The sequence below is a fragment of the Elephantulus edwardii genome, unplaced genomic scaffold (genome assembly GCF_000299155.1).
Source record: "Elephantulus edwardii isolate Elephantulus edwardi_28Jun2011 unplaced genomic scaffold, EleEdw1.0 scaffold00310, whole genome shotgun sequence".
Classification (NCBI taxonomy): domain Eukaryota; kingdom Metazoa; phylum Chordata; class Mammalia; order Macroscelidea; family Macroscelididae; genus Elephantulus; species Elephantulus edwardii.
In genome coordinates, this window is record NW_006400060.1 from 2,548,950 (window position 1) to 2,553,202 (window position 4,253).

General features: G+C 39.7%; 1 pseudogene; it reads left to right on the plus strand.

Moving 5' to 3' along the window:
- The first annotated feature begins 551 nt into the window (after positions 1 to 551).
- Positions 552 to 2,031, plus strand: LOC102864291 (annotated as a pseudogene).
- Positions 2,032 to 4,253: the final 2,222 nt, after the last annotated feature.

Genomic DNA, 4,253 nt, shown 5'->3' on the forward strand with positions numbered 1-4,253 from the left:
AAGTGCCATACCGCTTTCCACAGGGTTTGCACCATTTTACACTCCCACGAACAGTGAATCAGGGTTCCAGTTTCTCCACAACCTCGCCAGCATTTGTTGTTTGCTGTTCTGTTAAATTTTGCTATTTTGACTGGGGTGAGATGATATCTCATAGTTGTTCCTTGACGCTCTGGGAAGACTCGATATCATGAAAATGACAATCCTACCAAAAGCAATCTACATGTCCAATGCAATCGCAATACCGATATCAAATTCATTTTTCAAGACGATTGAAAGGGAAATTTTCAGGTGTATTTGGATAGACAAGAGACCCCAAATAACAAAGCACTTCTGAAAAACAAAAATGAAGTGGGAGGCATAGCACTCCTTGACCTCAAAACCTACTACATAGTGGTCGGAACCAAAACATCATGGTACTGGTACAGAGACAAGTACTTAGACCAATGGAACAGAATTGAGAACCCAGAAATGGACTCAGCTATCTGTGGCAAACTGATATTTGACAAGAAAATCAAAGCTATCAAATGGGGAAATTGCAACCTCTTAAATAAATGGTGCTAGAAAAACTACACTGCTACCTGAAGAAAGCTGAAACAGGATTCATATCTCGCACCATAAGCAAAAATCAACTCAAGGTAAATCAGAGACCTGGGAGTAAGGCCTAAAACTATAAAGTTTATAAGAGACAACTTGAGATCAAGCTTAGAAGGCATGGCTTGGTGTAAAGAGACTGCCAAACACAGCTGGAAATGCACAATCTGGAGAGGATAAAATTGATGAATGAGATCTTTTAAAGATTAAAACTCTGTGCTCACCGAAAACTTTTCCCAACATGGTGAAAAGAAAAACCTACCGAGTGGGAACAAATATTTCAGACAGGGTCTCACCACAAAAGTTTACAGAATACTCCTGGGCCTCCAGAAGAAAAAAAAAGACTAATAACTCAATTACAAAATGGGCAAAAGACATGGAAAGACTTTTCACAGAGGAAGACTTTCAGGTGGCCAACAGAAAAGGAAGAAATTATCAAAATCACTGGCAATAAGAAAGATGTAAATCAAAACCACAATGAGATACCATTTTATCCTAGTCGCAGGGAGAAAGTTTAGTAAAGCACTAAGCAATAAATATTGGAGAGGATGTGGAGAGGTGAGAACTCTCATACACTGCTGGTGGGATTGTAAAATGGTACAACTACTCTGGAAAGACAGTTTGGTATTTCCTCAAAAAGTTGAATATAGAAACTCCATATGGTGGAGGCGTTAGGGCTCAGCAGGGACGGCAGCGCAGCAGGCGCGCCGCTCACACTCATGAGGAGCTGGAAGCTCGCAGATGGAGTGCAGTCTCCAGCTCGCCTGAGGAGCCAAGGGTGCCCAGAGGCTGAACTGGTCTCCACGCAGGAAGTGGACATTCCCAAGTCGACCAAGACTGCTTGTGTCACACAAAGCCACCGACAGGCGAACGACCAATAAGTTCAAGTATGACAAAGATAATCTTGTGAAGTCAAAATTTCAGCAGCTCATCTCCACCAGTGCTGTTGCTTCCTTGCTGAAAATAGTGCCCAAGACCCATTGTGCGGAGGAGCCTCAAGAGGTTGGCGACCACCCCGTGGTTCCCCAAGGCAGCGAGGCCAGCACTTCTGTCACTCAGAAGGGTGAGGGATCCCCTCTTGATTCCTGTGCCATCCGAAAGGAAGGAGGCCCTCCACAGACTGATGATAGCCTGTCCCCTCCAGAGCACAGTGCTGCTCCTGAGGCAGAAGAGTCCAACAGCAACTCCATGCCATGGGATGAGCCAGCCCTGGAGGCCGAGGAGACGCAGAAGCCACCAGTGCAGATGGACAACAGTGTCTTCCAAGATGATGACAGCAACCAGACCATGCCCATGAGCTGGTTCTTCTGGAAAGTGGAGCTCATGCAGGACCTTCCACCAGCATAGTCAGCTTGTCCTTCCACGAGCAGACGAGAGTTCAGGAAGATGCATTTTAGAGCCAAAGATGATGACGATGACGAAGATGATGCGGACCTGTAAATAATCAATACACAGAGGACTCTCTTTGCTATTTAGTGTCGTTAGAAACTTTACAAATTACAGGATGCATAAAGAATGTAACTCCAGGGGAACTTAAATCTTAATCAGACCTCAAAATTGAAATTAAAGTCCACAAACGGTGCAAACTCTCACTAGCTGCAGAAAGTGTGTCGATAGGACCTCTTAACAATTGAGGATTACAAAGCTGCTTTGGTATGCCAATGTATTTTTCTACATGAACAGGGTTCATGTTATCTGTAGGAGATTGGGGTTAAATGGTAGAAATCTTTGTAAAGAAAAATCTTCACTTAAACACTTAATATACAAATTTCTTTTGCATGGTCAAAATTTGATAATTTTAATGATCAATTCAATGCCTGTTCTTAAAGATCTCAGTTTTGCTGCATATGAAGCTGTTGTTTAACTTGAAAATTTTTCAGGACATGTATAGAAAATAAATATATTTCGAAAATAAAAAAAAGAAACTCCATGTGACCCAGTTATTCCACTACTAGGCATATACCCCAAGGAAATTAGAACCGAGGTACAAATGGAGATTTGTACACTAATGTTCATAGCAGCATTAGTCATCATATTAAGAACATGGAAACAACCCAAATGTACAACCACAAGAGAATGAATCGAAAAATTGTAATTCATCCACACAGTGGAATATTATGCAGTACTCAAGAGCAACAATTTTGAAAAATTCTATGTAACGTGGAAGAGGCTGGAGCATATTATGCCAAGTGAACTAATACAGTCTCATGAGGACAAATAGTGCATAAAACCTTTATTGTAAAAAGAGGATTTGGAAGCAGGAGTGGCATCCACTTCCTAAACATAACACTTCTCTTAAAAAAGCAGATTCAATTAATACCCCAGATAGAGAGAACCAAAAGAAATATGTTAATGTGGAGAGATTTGAACAGCTACAGAAAAAGATATGAATGTTGAAAGAAACAATGGAAGCCAATAAGAGAGCAAATATCTCTGAGACAATAATCCAGAAGAAATATATTGATGAGGACCAACTTGAACAGCTATGGAAGAAAATGCAAAAGATGGAAGGAGGAATTGATAGTATAGATAAAGAGGTACAAGAACTTAAAATATCATCACAAGACAAAGCAGGTACAGTCAACATGGTACTGAAATAACAGAAAAGCATTGGTAGGAAAAAAGAGTAGAACTGAAGAGATGGGACAGAGAGTCAGTGAGAGGGAGGACAAGAGCCACACAGGAAACAGAAGAAAAATCAGAGATGAGACATAAAGAAAACATTAGAAACATGTGAGGTGATATCAAAAGGAACAACATACAAATGATTGGAATTCCAGAACATGAGAGTGAAGTCAAGAAGAAAATTGTGGAAGAAGTACTAGAGGAAAATTTCCCAGGTATTTTGAAGAATGGGGAAATTCACACTTGAGAAGTACAGTCAACACCAAATAGACTAGACCCAGAAAGAAAAACATCAAGACATATCACAGTCAGATTCTCCAAATTAAAATATATGGATAGAATATTAAAAGCAGCACAACAAGAGAGTCACCTAAAATGGGAAACAGATAAACTTCTGATTTCTCAGCAGAAATCATGCAGACTAGAATACAATGGGATGGCATATATAGAAAGTTGAAAGAAAACTATTGCCAGCCAAGGATCCTATACCCAACAAAACTCTCCATCAAATATAAAGGAGGAATTAGTTCCTTTGCAGAAAAGAAGGAATTTGTGAAACAAGACCAAAACTACAAGAAATTTTAAGTGAAGTCCCTCACACAGAGATGCCAAAGCAAAGTGTACAGACCATAGTAGCCAGAAACAATAGAAAAAGAAATACGGTAAAATGGCAAAAACAAAACCTGACCTGACAATAATCATACTTAATGTGAATAGAGTAAATGAGCCAATCAAAAGAAAAAGTAGCAGACTGGATAAACAAACTCCAACAAACCCATCAGTGTACTGCCTAGCAAAGACACATCTCAACAAAGAAGAGAAAGACAGACTCAAAATCAAAAACTGGGAAAAAATATACCAAGAAAATGGCAATCACATAAAAGCAGGAGTTGCAATCCTAATCTCTGATAAGATTATTTCAGAATGAAAACCACCAGAAAGGTAAGGAAGGGCATTACATACTTATTAAATGCAGAATAGATCAAGAAGTCATAACCAAATGGAATACTAGAGAGAACTCAGGAGAAATGATTTCG